Below are 17,614 nucleotides of genomic sequence, written 5' to 3'. Positions count from 1 at the left end.
AGAAAACTGGGGCTCAGACAGGTTAAGGTGGCTTGTGCTGGCAAACGGCAGAGGTGAGGTACCTACCCAGGTCTGTGTGCCCCAAAGCTATGCTCTTACCATTGTGATATCTGAGTACTTATTCCCCATCCTCATGGAAAGTAGAGTATAATAGGAAAGAGATTAACTACAGAAATAAATAGAACATAAGATAGAATACAAAAGAAACCACCCAAAGATTAAAAATGGAATATTGTGAGGATTCGAATGCCAGAGGGACATACAAATAGGAGCTGGGAGTTGGGCGGGGCGGGGGTGGACAGCAGCAAAAATGCTCCTAGTGGGGCGCCTGGGTGGCTCAGTGGGTTAAAGCCTCTGCCTTTGGCTCAGGTCATGATCCCTGGGATCTAGCCCTGCATCTGGCTCCTTGCTCAGCAGGGAGCCTGCTGCCTTTCCTCTCTCTCTACTTGCCTCTCTACTTGCAATCTCCGCCTGTCAAATAAATAAATAAAATCTTAAAAAAAAAAAAATGCTCCTAGCAAGAACTTGGGATTGGAGAAAGGACTTTGAGAAAGGATAGAATTTCTATGGATGAGGTGAGGGTTGGGTGGGACAAAGGTGAATCAGAAGTAGGAAATCTGATGTGTTAGCTACAAGTAAGGTATGAGTAGAAAACAAGGAGAGATAAGCTAGAAAGGTGAAGTTGCCTATAGCCCTGGAGGTTTGAGGCTCAGGGGGAGGAATTTATACATAATTCACCAGGCAGTGAGGCTTCCTACAAGTCTCTCAGTGCAGGGAGAACTTAGGAAGATTGTAATCAGACAGTAGTGTGGACAGAAATAGGCCCATTCACTAAAAGTAAATTTCCCTGGTTTTCAGGGAGTAAGATATATATTATTGTCCTCATTTTAAGGTTGAAAAACTGAGGCTCACGAGGGCTAAGTAGCTTGCACAAAGTCATAGTAAACAGAAGAACCAGGACTTGAATCAAGTCTCTCCAATTCCCGAACCTCACTCTGTCCACCAGACCTGACTACTCCAAGTGAGGTCTATGGACGGGTGGCAGCACACTCCCCTCCCAGATTCCTGAGAGCGCATTAGAAATTCAGATGCACTGAATCAGAATCTGCATGTTCACAGGACGATGTAGGCACATGGAAGTACCAGGTCACATTTCCCTTTTTATAATGACTGATATAATTGCTGGAGAAAGTCATTCAGCTGACTCACACTGTTTGGGAGACATTATGTAATTTCCTTCCACAAAAGGTAAGAATCAACTAAGAAAAGAGGGCCTTCTGGATTTTGTTCTCATAAGTAAATCAAGTAAAGAATTAAAAACCTGAAATTGTAACTAGCTGTGTGGCCTTGGGCAAGCCACTTAATCTCTCTGAATTTTAGCTTCTTCATCTGCATAATACTTAGCCTGTAGGAAGCAAATGAGATGGTGTCTGTGAAGAAAGCTGGTATAATGGGAGATCATTATACACATAGGAAGTAGTGTTATTAGAAGATAGAGCAATGAAGCACCTTATTTCAAGGAATAAAGAAGAAAAAAGAAGGAAGAAAAGAAGGAAAAAAGAGGGAGAAAGAAAGAAAAAAGAAAAGAAAAGAAAAGAAGGAAGGAAGAGAAGAAGGGAGAAAAGGAAGGAAGGGAGGGAAAGAGGGATAGAAGGAGGAAATAAGGAAGGAAAGAAGGAAAGAAAGAAGGAAGGAGGAAAAAGGGAAGGAAGGAAGGAAGTGTAAAATGAAAGAAAGGCAGGGCAATATACACAAGTTTGCTGAAGGAAAACCAGCTTCACTGAAGCAGGTACATGAAGAACTGATGGGTTAAGGAGTGAAGGAGTCCAAGAAACCTAATTTGTGTTTCACATAGGTGTTTCTGAAAATACAGAGACCATGGTGCACATGGAATTTGAAGACCAACAAGGGCCTGTGTGGTCTTGGCCCAGAATAACAAACTTAAGGTCCATAAAGCCATTAAAAAAAAAAAAAAGTCATGTAGTAATTAAAGGAATGAGAAACAGTTCATCTGTGGAAAAATTAGTATAGATTTTAAATCTTGGAGCAGAGAAGCCTACATAATGAATTAATAATGGAACATTTGTTACCAATTTATTGCAGTTACCACAGAAAATTAAGATACATTAACTGATTTCAAGCATGAGATTCTTTAGTGAGCCTAGACAGTGAGGGAGGTTAGACATTGGACACGTGAAAGAGAACATGGATTCCTCATCCTGAATTCTTTTGGCACATATTCACTGAGGGCCAACTACTTGCCAGATACTGGGCTGACTGCTGGTCAGTCACTTATTTCTTCAATTAGGGAATAATACAGCAGAGAGAAAGATACAGTTCATTCTAATCCAGGGTAGAAAGTAAAATGTTCCATAAGAGAGCTACAAATAGGAGAGTGTGGCAATTTAGAGGCAAGCAGGTGTTAACTTCAGATGGGAGAAGTATTAAGAAAGGCTTCCCGACAAGGTACACGGCACATTTTTAAACTGTTCTCCTCTGGTCTTCTAAGAATCAAGGACCTGGACTAATCATCTGCTTATTCTGGGGTGCTGTGATGGTCATTATTAGGCTATGAAATAATCAATTACACTCAAATACATTTGGGACTGAGGAAAACCTCAACTGTTGGGCATTATTACGGCATCACTTATCTGTGGAAATCTGTGTCCACATGAGGTTAAGAAAAATAAACCAAAACCAAAACCAAACCCAAACACTCAAATTAGTTTTAATTCAGTCCAACAACCAACTTATTGAGACATTAGTGTCAATTGACTCTGTTGATTTGTTGGTTCCACGCTGACAGCAACATATATAGAGAATGCAGATGTACAGAAACTAATCAATCACTGGCCCCCTTCCCTCCAAAGCCCTGTTAATATAACAAAATATTTCTCAGGCAGGGAAGGGGAGGTAATGGATATAGTACGTATAGTGCAGGTGGTGTGTAGGGATGAGGCAGGTAAAATTTTTATGTTGGTCGCCAGGAAAAGTCTGGGGAAAAATCGTCTTTCCACACATTGTAAAGTTTGGGCATATTCAATAAAAATCAGGTAAAACATACTTTAGAGGGTTCTAATATATGAGATCTGCAAGTCAATTATCCCATTTCAAGAATGGAAGTAGCTTGGAAGGTACAAAATAATAAAATCAGAAAACAAGTAAAATTTCTTCTATTTTTGTAACGGCTAAGGCTAAGCAATACTCCTTGAGATGATTTTAGAAGAATTAAGTAATATTAGGCATATTATTAAAGATTTCTATGGATGGGGGTAAAATCTTTTAAAAAATTTATTAATAGAATGGAATAGGGTGTTAGCTGATAATTTTTAAATGCAATGTCACCCACGTAATATATAAACTGAAAATTTTTTGGACGGGTGTCAATAAATGCATAAGCTCTGGGTTTGCTGAACTTCTGAAGGACATGTGCCTGTAATTGGCCTTTCTCATTTCTGTCTTGTTAACAAGTATATAAATAAGAGAAGGCTTCAGTAATTGGCTCAGAGTTACTAATGAATTAATTAACTTCAGTCTATTTTACCTAACCTTTAATAGTAAGAGTCCTTTTTTTTTTTTTTTTGGTTTAGCAATAGGTCTGACAGACTGAGAAAACAGACATGCAGCAAAGCTCTTGAAAATTAATGAGAAACGAGGAAAGAATCAATGTACATTCTGCTTGCAGAGAACTGACACAAAAAAGACACAATAAACCATGAACAAACACAGTCAGTTTAAAAAATAGGTTAGAAAAAGTGGGCAAATTCAATTATAGAAGTAATTAGAAGATATAGGGCAAGGCTGCCTTTTGGGACTGTGCCAGAAAACATGAATTAATATGAGTGAATAGAAAGAGCCCATGTAGTAATTAAGAAGCAATCACCTATGGCAATGAATACCTGAAAACAGGCTGCAAACTATTAATTCAGTGATCAAAAATATTTTTAGATGATTAATATGGCAAATTTATTTTAAAAGACTAATTTCTGGAAAGATATCAAGACAATAGCACACTATTTGTTCCTCTGGCATTTATATAGCTAATTAAATTTTATAATTTGCAACAACAGTCATTATTATCTGAAAACAGGAAAGGCAATATTTCGCCTTTTTTTTCCATGGTGGTTCTAAAATCAATAAGTTAAATCCAACTCCCGCTGTCCTCCTGTAAGTGCCTGAGCCCTGATTGTTACATTCTTTCAATGCATATTTTTCTTATATGTCTGTGTTTCTATAATTTTAAGCATCTGAATTAATGTACATATTCTCAGAGGTTTTATATGTTTCCATACCTGAGCAGGGATTCCATACAGTGTTTAATTTCAACACTATCAAATAAAAGTAGTTAAATGTACTATTTGTGCATCAAAGACTTTCTTACTTGGTCAACAGAGGTCTGTTACTTCAGTACACACCATTCCTTCCCCTAGAATACAAAGGCATAGACACGTTATGGTGAAGAGTGCTTTGCAACACACAGAAGGCTAATGGCTTCTGAAATAGGTGATTATCAGAGCCCTGTAGAGCAAGATGAGGGTCTGGCTGGTAATAAATAACCTCGCAATATGAATTATTCTATTTCCACAGCTTTAAGAAAAGCTACATTTCATTTGTTGATCAGGAAAGTCTGGAAAATGCTGTGTCTCTGGAAATAACAGGGAGCTACTAAAACTAATCACTGTGTCAGCAGGGAGTTATTGAGCACCTACTAAGGGCCCAAGATACAAAAGTAAATCTTGAAATTCTAAGCTTGTAACAAATACGCATGTGTGTGTGTGTGTGTGTGTGTGTGTGCATGCGTGCACGCGCGCACAGGCACATGCAATTTCCTTTTCAAAATCAATAAACAGAAACTTGTATGCCATGCTTAGAGATGTTTGATCTTTAATTACTAAAATTTGTTCATGGATTATTGCTTGTCTCGAGGTTAGGGTAGAAATTGCTGACGTACAAAATAAGATCGAAGTAATGCTTCAGAAGTCCTGGTTGTAGAGGGCATGGAGGTAAGATTTGTACAGGTATTTGAGGAAAATAAAAAATGAGAGATTTTGACAGGATACCAAATGAAGCAAATATTAGATTTGCCCAGTTCTTTCACTATCTATTTTTCTCTCATTTTCTTAAAACAACCAGGGTGCTTCTGAGGAGAACACGTAAGAGAAGATCGCCTCTGGCAGAGGGCTCTCATTCTGAGTTTGGCTCGCGTTGTTAATAATGAAAACTTAAGTATGGCAACGCGAACCAACAGCTCCTCCAGCTATATGCTGACAATGACAGAGCCCCCCAAGAGGGAGGCAATTGGGAACTAGTGAAGTGAGGACAGCTTAGAGGTGTGGGGGCTGAGAGGGGCCGCTAGCTGAACAGGGCCCACTCACCATGAAATGTTAATGTGTCAATGAAGGGGAAAAGCATGAATGAACCACAAAGAAACTGAAAGTGACTCAGCTGGTTGGAGATGGAATTTGGGCTCTTTGCCAAACTAAGGTGTTCAAGGGCACATACCCTAATGCCTAGGGAAAGGAAACAGGCTGCCCTGATTTTAGAAAGAGATAATATTTTGAGGAAAGAAGGCAAAGGCTCTTTTCTCCAGAAATAAACTTCCTTCCTTTTTTTTTTTTCTTCTTTCCTTCTTCCCCTGCCTTCATCCAACAAACATTATCCGCATTCCTACTTTTTGCCAGGCTCGAGGTTAGGAATGGAGAAAGAGCTCGAGAGGGAGAGTGGGGTATGAAGATAAATGAGAAACAACCCCTCTTTCAAAAGCTCCTTTCCTCTAGGAAGGACTGGTATAGGTAGATGTAGGCAACTACAATAAAAGATCGTGGAATAAGTTGCAAAGGAGGGGAAGAGGTACACTGTAGAGGGAGAGCAGAGGAAATGGGCAATTAGTTGGGGGATCTCATAGATCAGAGAAGGCTTTCATAGAGGAGATGGCAATGAATTATGCCTACTTTGAAGAATCATAGGCAGGGAAGGATGGAAAATTTCAGCTAGAGGAAACTTTCTCTTCCCCTACTCTCATCTCTAAACATCTTCTTTTTCAAATCAGATTATTTCAGGAAAACAAGGAGACAAGACACCCATGACCTGTGCATGTGGGGGTGGTAGTTGTATGTGGCAGGGAGGGATGAGGAGAAAGATTGGCTTGTATAGGGATTTCTCTTGAGTTTAGAATACATTCTCCTCATATATCAAACATTTGCCTTCTCCAGGTTAGCCTTTTTGCTTTTTTTTTTTTTTTAATGTACTCTCCTTTTTCATTATTTGAATGATACTTGGATCTTGTTTGGTTGGAAGATGTGATCTTCCAATAGCTTCTATTTTTAAATAATTTTTTAAAGATTTTATTTATTTATTTGAGAGAGACAGCGAGTGAGGGAAAGCACACGAGTTGGGGGAAGGGTACAGAGAGAGGGAAAGAGAATCTCAACAGACTCTCCTTTGATCACGGAGCCTGTCATGGACTCGATCTCATGACTCTGAGATCATGGCCTGAGCCAAAATCAAGAGTTGGACCCTTAACTGACTAAACTACCCAGGTACCTCTCCAATAACTTTTATATTTTATGTTTGATGGCTTTGTCATTTTTGCCAATGATAAGTCCCTTATTCTAACTCATGGCTTGAGGATTCTTGTGAATTGTGCTGTATTCATAATGCATCTAATTATTTCTGTTTTAATGTATCTTTTCCTTTTCTCATTATATAAATACTTAAGTACTTACTATGTGGCCATATCCTGCTAGGTACAGTTAATACTTTCCTTGCTTCTAGCTTCAAAATGATGCCATTTCTAATATGAAATATGGAAATTATTTAAAGTGCATTGACTAAAATATCAGACAAATGCCTATGGTTCTATCTTATTCAGTGCTGAATATCAAAACCAATCTTGTTCTTAACTAATGTACTGGTGAGCTGGACCATGTATACTGGTTATTATTAGTTCTTAAGATGTTTTCAAAGAAAGGCTGTAGAGACCAGCCCAGTTAAGGTAACTACAACAGGCTTATCTACAAATGGAGAATTTCAGACTGGCATGGGTCAAAAGTTTCCTACATACAAATCCAGGCTTATTTACCAGATATGCAAAATCTAGGACTCCACATCTCTCCAGAGGCTAAGAAAGGAAAAGTAACTATCATGCATGAACATTAATTCATTCAGTGGATTTTTAAGTACTCTTCTAGGGACTAGGGATACGAAAATGATTAAAACATGAGTCTTGCCCTTAAGGAACTTACTCCCTCACAAAGTAGATAAGTCAGATAAGTAAATCAATTATTATAATATAGCTGTGATAAGGTATAAAAGTGCAGCATGGTATGAGAGCACAAAGGAGGGATATCTAAATTAGATTGGGACAGTGGGATAAGAGGATAAGATGCCAGAACTGAGTTTTTAGGAAAAAGAATTTCATTAGCTGAAGAAGAGGAGCAAGGGAAGATGATGTATAAAATGGCACAATGAGCTTGGGAATGCCTTTTTTACAGATATACAAAGTATTGGCTCCATATTAAATAAAAGAAGGGTGGGATGGTCAGACAGACCAGGCTAGCATTGACCAGGCCCTCTCTGAGGTTTTCTGTTCCTTGACTCATTTCTTTTTTCCTAACTCCTTTTCTTCCACCCAGAGTTTCTGGATAGAGCTATACAGACAGTCTAGTCTGTGGACATTTCAGAATTTGAAAGCTGCTGGCCTTAAGAGTGCTGCTGCGGTATGTCCACTGGGCATTCATGCTAACAATCCAGGTGAGAGCACAGAAAAATAGCAATGGGTGTGATCACAGTACACATGTGTGTGTCTCGTGAAGTTGTTGACATCTATGGAAATGATTCTTTTCTTTACGCCAATATTTTCTTTTGTCCGAATTCAGAGCCTTGATTGAATAAGTAGCTACTCTCAAAGACCTCAACATGTTTTCTAGCCAGGCAACATCAAGAAATGGAACCAAGACTATTCTCAGGATCAAACGTTTATTAGGAATGTCCACTCCTTTTATGAATTCTCTGCCTAGCTAACTCCCACTCATCCTTCAGGAATAAGCTTAACAGACTTTTTTTTTTCCCTCTGAGGAGTTTTGCCTGACCTGTTGTGTTAGGTCATATCCCTCTACTCCATGCTTTCTTAGTACCCTGCAATTTTCCTTTGCAGCACTCAATATGACTCTGATTAAATACCGAACTTCATAATTAATGCTTTCACATTAGACTCTTTAGGTAGAATGTTCACTGCGTGAGGACAGCAACTCTACAGTGCCTAGCTAGCAGCATTCCTGGTTCATAATAGGTGCTTAACAAATATTTTTGGAATGACTCATTTACTCTTTATCCCACTTTGTGTGCAACTCAAAAACAACAAATTGCAATGCAGCAGAGATGCTTCGTAAAACCAGGTTTCTAGATCTGAGGGATGGCTGGAACTCTCAGAAGTCTCTCAAAACTGACACGGTCTTCTCGGAGAGTTCAAATGATGGTACTAGGTTATCTCCTCTTATTGCTCTCTCTGGCTTCTTCCTATGGAATTTTGTCTCAAAATGAATCCAACATCTTCCCCTTCATCTGTGTCAGGGCATCTTTATTGTTGCAATGTATTTTCCTCAGACCAGCGCTTCCTTCATTACTGAGCGCCAAATATGCTGTTCACCATGCCAAACACTTGGAATAAAAACATGAAAGGCATTGACCTTTTCAGGAAAACAGCAGACAGCCATGGGAGGGGCAAGGCTGGAGAGGTATCATCATTCTCCAGAGAACCACTGCCTATAATTATGTCACAAGAACACTGCCCTTATAGCTTAAAGGATTTGATCTCTGTTAAAGTGCCTATCACCCCAGAAATCATAACTATTTTTAGCTGTTACCAACCACCTTTACCTTCATATGAATGAAGGATCTGAGAGCAGATTTTGGCCCAGAGGGTAGAGGGACAGGGAATAAGGTCACTGAGAGGGAAAAGGAGAGGGACAAAATGTACCAGTAAGCTGGGAAAAGGTTAAAGAAGAAGGAGCTAGAGCAACAGAACCTAAGGTAATAGACAGAAGGCAATGCTTGATGAGTCAACAGAAGATAAACGGCGTTCTTCAAACTGGCTGAGGGCTCATCCTACCTTAGACTGTTTCTTTAGGTAGCTAGCAATTTCTGGTTGAAAGAAGTTTACAAAATAGAAACAGATGGCTCCAGATGTTTAGAGTTGATGTCAATCCCAGTGACACTATCCCACTCTAGGGCTTCATAGGGAGAACAAACCAAATGTAATTTTCTTTTCCTTTCCTACCACTACGAATTCAAGAGGATTTCCATTTTCCAGAAATGTTGTAACAAGGACACATATCTGGTTTCCAAAGGTTTCATGTGAGCTTGAGCTTAGATGTATATGCTGTGTTCTCTTAGCTATTCCAAACACTTTTTTTTTTTTCAATCAAAGAAACTCCAATGGACTTAAATGGGTCATGAGAACTAGTGAGATGTTTCAAAAGAGGACACATACCATACTGGTGTCTGAATACTAAGATTCTTTCCTATGTCTGTGAGTATAATGCTTGCTTACACATACTTGCAAAGAACACAATTAGCATACTAATTTGATTCTCTATCTAATGAATGGAAGATTCTTTTGACACAGACAGCTGTCCATGAATAGCGAGGGTGACCCTTGGTCAGTTTTCCATCTGTCTTAGAGTAAATGTCCAGACTTAGATATACATTAGCTGTATGACCTCAGGCAGCCCTCTTACGTGGCTGTTTGTCAGTATCTTCATCTGTAAAATGGAGGCACATCTAATACCTGCCTGATGGGGTTGTAATGAGGATTAAGTCAGTACTTTACTCACAGTAGACATCCTATATTATTTTTTTAAACTCTGCTCTGAATCTGTCTATTCTGAGGAAGTTTGTAGTAGGTCCAGAACTCTCTACTTTGATCTGCCTCTAAAGAAAGAGAAGTAGAGAAAGGTTTTACTGAATCAGTTCTGAGAGAATTCTATAGCGGTGGAGAAGTCACCACTTCTCTCCTTGACTCCCAGGGGTATAGGCTTCAAGGACAGATGCACAGAGACAGGCAGGGAGTGACTACGATCTGGACATGTGTTAGGCCCATCTCCAGTGTCCCCAGCAGCTCTCAGAATACCAGGCTGACAAATCTAAATAACACCAGTTACAACTGGATCACCACAATTTCAGCATCTCTCTCTAGATTGATCTCCCTCTTCCACCCTTTTCCCTTCCTTAGACTAGTGGTTCTCAACCTCAGTTACACATCGGAATTATCTGTGGACCTTTAAAATATTGATACCTAGGACCCATTCTCAGAGATTCTGATTTAACTTGTCCGCGATATAGTATCACTATTGGCCTTTTCTTTTCTTTTCTTTTCTTTTTTAAGATTTTATTTTAAGCAATCTCTATACAACATGGGGCTCAAACCCACAACCCTGATATCAAGAGTCACACACTCCACTGACTGAGCCAGCCAGGCAACCCCAGTATTGGCCTGCTTCTTTATTTAACAATTTTTTAAAAAAGATTTGTTTGTTTATTTGAAAGAGAAAGCAAGCACGTGGGTGAGGCAATGGGCAGAAGGAGAGGGAGAGAGAATCCTCAAGCAGATTCCCGGTTGAGCGTGGAGCCTGACTCGGGCCTGGAATCCAGGACCCTGAGATCATGACCTGAGCCAAAATGAAGTCGGACACTTAATCGACTGAGCCACCCAAACACCCCAAATTTGTTTTCAATGCAAAGTCCAAGTTAACACATGCCAATAACATAACCAATAAAAAGACAAACATTTCATCATGACCCATAAAATGAATCTCATGTTGTTAACAGTATTTTGTATCTTATGCTTATTTAAATCCTAGTTTAATGTAAACATACTCTGTCTTGCCCTGCCCCATAAACTCAAGGCTGTTGGGTGCGAGGTGCACCAGGCTGAAAGCAGCAGAGCAGTACCATTTAGTCCTGTCATTTGCACAAAGATTCCGAAGAATCAGAGTTGATTCAGAGCACCCTCTCAGACCCTGGGTTGGCCCCAGGAATCTAAGCATCTCTTATCATCTATTAGTTCTGCCAGGTTGGTTGCCAATTTGATGAAGTGGATACTTTTCAACCCCAGTGTCATGATCTCTGGTGTGTCATGATCAGCTGTGATTGAAATATGTTATAAGAAACATAAAATAGGGACACTTGGGTGGCTCAGTTGGTTGGGCGTCTGCCTTCGGCTCAGGTCATGATCCCAGGGGGTTCTGGGATCGAGCCCCACATTCGGCTCCTTGCTTAGCAGGGACTCTGCTTCTCCCTCTCCCTTTGCCTAAAGCTACTCCTGCTTGTGCTCTCTCTCTCTGTTAAATAAATAAAATCTTAAAAAAAAAAAAGAAATGTGAAATAGTAATAAAGCTCTGGGGTTTCCACACGACCTATTTAAGAATGAATTCCAGCAAGCTCAGGGTTATCCTTATAATAGCACTGCTTTCACTCACTTGCACTACAATACACTGTCCTGAACGAGGGAACATGGAGGAGCTACAGTTCCTATGAGGGACTATCATTTGACATGAGTGTCCCTGTGGAACAAAGGTTGGGAGTTTGCACAAACCAACCACCCAAGTCAAAGAAGTTCCTCACTGGGCCTCAAATTTGCAGCAGTGCATACTAACGGGGGTGAGGGGAGAGCGGGACAAAGGGGCCTCTCTGTTTTCTGGTGCCTGGTCTCTTTTTTGGGGACAGAGAAGACCTTGTTTTTTCACATCGGAGAAGGAAGCTTGTTTACAAGGTCACATCTTAAGCCATCTCCTAACTGAACATGGAAAAAACATCTTAAGTAATTCTGCCAATCTTTTCTCATCACAAAAATTTGGTTTATAAACATGTCAAGTGTAAACACAATATTTTTAGGAAAAATAAGGACAAAAATATTATGTACTTGGGGGCGGGGGTTCTACTAATACTTGGAATAACTGTGATCCAACCAGTAATCTTAATGTCTTCTGCTGAATTTGAAGAAATGGGGTACTTCATTTAGTTGTTTTTTTTTTGTTTTGTTTTGTTTTGTTTTTGTTTTTGTTTTTCATTTGCTAACCAAAATTTCTAGTTGCATAAAAAGAGAAATTACCAGTTGGGTAATTTAGACCAATACTTTTTCTTTCTTTTTTTCCTTCTCCAGGTTCCTGAGCAGAAGTGAAAATTAAGTTTGATGACAAGGCTTGGAAAAGGGAGAAGAGCTGGGGAGAAATACGGTAAGCACTCAATAAATGGTTGTTGGTAGTTATTAGGTGGTGATGGGATGGTTAACAAATCTTCCTTAAGAAATGCTTTCAAAGCTGTGAAGTACAAAAGGGAACATACTACCTTGGTTTTCATGAGCTCCAAGTATTTTGAATATTAATTATGACTTTTTGTGCTCAGAGTGATTTTTTTTCTAATAAGTAATTTCGAAGCAAAATAAAGGAAGAGGGATTTATGAAGAGTGTAGTATACTCAAACTGAAAGTGAGCCTTGCTTAGCAGGGACTGGTTTTCCTGTTTTTCCTGGTTTACAACAAATTACTTAATTGTTATATATTTTAGTGCCTCAATTTTCCATTTCAATATTCCAACTTATTAGTGAGTAATAAACATGGAATCCTTGAAGTTAAATGGACAAAGTGTCAAGTAAATTTAAGATCTTATTTTGTAGAATGATGGATCAAATTGGGCAAATACACTTAAAATATATTTAGAAGATTAGATTCCTCATGGTTATTTGGCAAATGAAGTGAAGGGCCACCTCCAGATTTCAAGCCAAAGGGTGATGGCCTCTTATTACTGTCTATTAGTAGTAATAATTCTATTAGTAACAGAGAGTCTCCGAAAATTCATGGATGACAGTTCAAGAATGAATTGCTTACCAAGAGAAAATCAGGAATATTTGGGGGGTGCTTCCTTAACCTTTCAAAGCTGCCAGCTGTCTTGACTTCCCACAATCCATGCCAGAGGGCTACTTCCTGAAGCCGATCTGCAAGGGACCAGTCTGATACTGACCTCTGTTGCACTACTCATGGTGAAACATGGTGTTTTCCTTTCCCTCCATCTCTTGCTCTGTATGTTACACTGCTGTTTTATTTCATGTTGCTTTTTATTTTACACTGACCCTAGCCTTTTGATGTCGGTATATGAAATCTCAGTTTTTCATTCTGTCGATCATTTCTGGCTCTGCGGTCTTAGATCCATCACTTTTTACTGAGCTTTTATGTCACTAGAGACAGCTTTGCATTTTAATAAAGTTTCCAATCCTCCAGGGCCCTCTCCCCTGAAACAGCTCCAGCTCCCCAGGGCTGCTGAAGAGTTGAGCAGAGAGAGTAGAAGCTTTTGTGGACAGTGATGCTGATGGCAGATAACTCCAGCTGTCATTACAAGATCATCCAGATAAGGAGGGGACAATCAAGTAGGGCTTATGGTCCACTTGAGTTTTTCTGATTGTAAAACCAGCCATTTTTCAATTTAAATAATTTAAGGATTCTAGCTTCTCTATACTCTAAGGCTCATTTAGCCTCTTATTAGCTAACTGTTTCTCCAGTTCAAGAGGTGGAAGGGAAGAGTGCAGATTTTTTGTTATTGTTAATTCACAGCAGTGGGTAGTGGTGTGTAAATAAAAAATAAGCCGAACAGATTTGGTGAGAAGAGAGAATAGAAATCCATACAAGTAAACATACGTGATTTTAAAAAGTTAATTAAAAGGAATAAAAAGGATAAGCACTGCCTGGCCTACCATATTATCAATAGGCAAATGACAGAAAGGAGAATGAATTGGAAAATGGATTCCCAGCTAACTAGAAAAAGAAAACAGACTAAACGTAATTCTTAATTTTAATTTGAAAATCCCAAATTCTCTCCTAAATCCTTTCCTCATTGTATTCTGATAATGATCTTATCTCACATTGTTCCCATTGAAGGAAAAGCTGGGACTGGCAGGAGAGAAAAAGCAAAATAAAGTTGCAATGTTCCAGAGGATTCAGCTCAGGACCCACTTAGAGAATCACCTGGGACACATCCATGTCAGCACATACAGCCAGGAAACCATAGCCACCAAAAGGTCTTCCTTCTCTTCCTTCATTGTAAGTCTGTTTTTTAATTTTTCTTTTCAATTTTGCACCCTTCTCTTCTCAAATCTCTGGGACCAAAGGTCGGTAACCTTTACCACATTTCTTTTCAAGTGGTATATACAGGAATTAGCCTGCAAGTCACTCACTTCCATACAAGAGAAAGGGACGTGAAGGCACTATCTACTAAGAAGGTGGGGCTTTTCTTGAAATTTTCAGGAATATCTTTTGGACTGTGTCCAGTTGATCTGTATGGGTATCCTAGGGATGGGACAGGTCTGAAGAACCAAGCAATGTTTATGCCTGTGGGCTGGTCTTTTGTTTAGGAGACATGTGCTGCTCACATGAAGGCACAAATTTCCCAGCATAAAGGTCAAAGCCTTAGAGAGAAGGTTGGATAGCTAATTAGAGAAAATATTTCCTGGCAGAGGTAGGACCCATGGTTACTACCATGAGCTGACACTGCTAGAGAGCTATGCTTTGAATTATCAGAAAAATAATGATGACATGCAGACCATTGACCAGTCTTCAGTTGACACTGGAAAGAAGTCTTTTGTGGAAGGTAAGTAACATCAACAGCTAAGGAGTTACACTAGAAGAAAAGACTAGGAAACACTGTGTTTTCTTTCCCTCCTACATTCTCTCCTTCTTCTCTTGCTTTCTTTTCTTTCCCATTTCCCTCTTTCTAAATAAGAGAAGCCCATCTTTGGATTACTAGTGAATTATCATGGATCAATTGCTGATGCATAAGTAGATCTCAGGCAAATCTGGGATTCTCTATTCAAAGAGAAAACTGTAAACTTCAAGACTGGTGTTCTGCTCCCCCCGCCCCACCTCCTCTTTCCTCATTTTAGAATTAGGGAAAACAAAACAAACATAACCAGATAAGCTGAGTGTCAGAAACAGCAAATACTGCTTTTGCTCCCTGTATTTCCTTTTTCTTTTTTAGGCAATGGGGTTGTAAGCTCTGTAAGGTCAGGAGCCCTGATAGATTTACCCAGTACTGTATTCCCAGCATTTAACACTGTGCCTAAATATTTGTTGAATGATTGAACTAATGGGATATCCATTAATATTCTATCCACAAGATGTGGATTAAGAATTGGTAAATCAGAGCCACATAAAGATTGCCTTACAGGTCTCCCCCCGCCTTGATTTAATCATTTAATCTGCCAAAGTTCTATTAGAGAAGATTTTTAAAAATGTGTTCTACAAAACATCAGCTCTGAAGAATAAAAATCATTTTTTTTTTTTTTCAAAAAAGGAGGAGGGAGTCTATGGAAAATTAGTTTGGGATACTCTGTAGTACACAAAGTTCAAAGAGATCTTTACAGTATGATCTTTCAGAGTTTTTCAAATACAAATTTTCCCTGTGAATTTCACAGGGAGGAACACAGCATGCTACATTTACAAAAATTATTTGACCATTCGAGAAAGACAACTATCATATGATCTCCCTGATATGAGGAAGTGGAGATGCAATGTTGGGGGGCTGGGGGGTAGGAAAAGAATAAATGAAACAAGATGGGATCGGGATGGAGACAGACCATAAGAGACTCTTAATGTCACAAAACAAACTGAGGAGGGCCGGGGGGAGGGGGGTAGAGGAGGGTAGTTGGGTTATGGATATCGGGGAGGGTATGTGCTATGGTGAGTGCTGTGAAGTGTGTAAACCTAGCGATTTACAGACCTTTACCCCTGGGGTTAATAATACATTATATGTTTATAAAAAAATTTAAAAATTAAAAAAAAATTATTTGACCATGTTCCTCTTTTAGTTGGCACAGCTTATGGAACACTATAAAACATGTCTTGGGGAAAAGTAGCATCTTAATTCAGCTTTACATTCTTTAAATCATCTTTCTTTTGGATTTAAGTCCCAAGTAATTTTTTCCACTGAGAAAGATATCACCAGGCACAACAATGGAATGTACAGGTAGTTAACACTATGAACTTGACACTTAAAAATAGTTATGATAGTAAGTTGTGTACCATGTGTTTTTTTTTACCACAACTAAAAATTAAAAAAAAATACTCCCTAAATATTATTTTGCTAAGTAATAAGTGAATCAGTATTTTACCTAAGGGCTGTAATGGTGCACCCAAACTTAACAGTATTAAACGGCTTGGTTTTGGTCGACATGCTGCTCAATTGCATTTACTACCTAGATACTGTATCCTCCATAGCATCTTGATTTTGAACAAGGGGCTATGGATTTCTTGGTGTGCGTTTTTAGTAACATAGCTCAGGATGACTACATAAAAAGACCGGTGACTGTATGTATAGGGAAAGTTTATTGTAATTTAGTAGAGTGAACTTGAGACCAAGAGACAAGAGACCAGGATACAAAACTGACATTGTCACTGACTTAGCACCCCATCCTAAGTAAACACTGCTTTTTTAATCTATAAGATGGCCTCAGTCAGCAATTTTTTACTTTTTTTGTCTCCAACATGAGATTCCCTTTTTCCCTGGAACTCTAATAGTCACAGCAGATAAAAGCAGAGATGCTCTGGTCTCAAGAAGATGGGAGGCCAAGTGGGAGGCCTTATGACCCTGAGTATCCCCAAAGAGCCTAACAGCCTATGGGAACACAGTTTGAAAATCACGAGTTTAGCTAATCTTTAGGATTCTTTCCAAGTCTTACTTCTGCCACCAGGAATTAAGACTGCAGTAGAAAAGAGTGCTTATGTGTCCATATTTAAGCTTCTAATTTTATACTGACCCACAGAGAATTCAGCTCTTCTAGAATATAGAACCCTGACATACTACCTGTGGCCAGCACCTTTTGAATGTCAACATTTATTTTAGATTAAAAAATAAAATAGAGAAAATATTACCAGAATATACTCTTCCCTCACTCCTTTTATGGATACATTTCAAGATATAGACTTGATGGTAAATTAAAATTGAATGCAAATATTGTCATTGAAAAGTTGCCCATTTATATGGTTTTCTCAGCCCTTCTTAGTTTTTAATGGGCAAGGTTTTGCTAAAAACAAAAAGTGTTAATTACATAAATATGCGTATTCTTTTCAAAGCATTACACTATATTATGGTTAAAAAACAATAGAGAAATGAATGCAAAACTATTTCAACAAAAACACTGCTTCTTGAGCAGCTTTTAAAATTATGACATGTTTACTGGGAAAATGCATTACTCATGACAGGGTTACAAAAGCAATATTAACCTTCTTGAAATTTAATAGCAAAGTCAGACATGTAAAAATCAGTACCAGACGTGGTAATATAACTACTTTTGTTAAGATTGTACATTGGATAAAACAGATATTTAAAGCTATATTAAGATGTGGGTAAATAAAGAGTCCGTTAGAAGATTCCTAACACACAAGCATCACAACCAAAATCATCATGCAGATTGTTCTAAAGATAGCATCCATGGAAATAAAAAATTGTGTGCTTTCTTTTGCTCCTGTTATTTTGGACACTAATGCTTTTACAATTTTGTACATAGTGTCAGAAATTAAATTTGCCCTTAAAGATACATATGTCTATCTTTTGGGGCAGTCATTTGCTAC

At 38.7% G+C, this 17,614-nt stretch overlaps 1 long non-coding RNA gene across 1 annotated transcript in view; it reads left to right on the top strand.

The window, feature by feature from the left end:
* LOC125100846 (uncharacterized) overlaps positions 1 to 14,083 on the top strand; it is a 42,188-nt gene extending 28,105 nt beyond the window's left edge. The window contains exons 3-5 of the long non-coding RNA XR_007127676.1: positions 7,635 to 7,752; positions 12,161 to 12,233; positions 13,928 to 14,083. This is a non-coding gene — a long non-coding RNA (uncharacterized LOC125100846). The remainder of the gene's footprint in view (positions 1 to 7,634; positions 7,753 to 12,160; positions 12,234 to 13,927) is intronic.
* Positions 14,084 to 17,614: the final 3,531 nt, after the last annotated feature.

The sequence above is a fragment of the Lutra lutra genome, chromosome 1 (genome assembly GCF_902655055.1).
Source record: "Lutra lutra chromosome 1, mLutLut1.2, whole genome shotgun sequence".
In the NCBI taxonomy this organism is placed as follows: domain Eukaryota; kingdom Metazoa; phylum Chordata; class Mammalia; order Carnivora; family Mustelidae; genus Lutra; species Lutra lutra.
The sequence above is the reverse complement of the archived record's forward strand: the minus strand, read 5'-3'. Positions and strand labels throughout refer to the sequence as shown.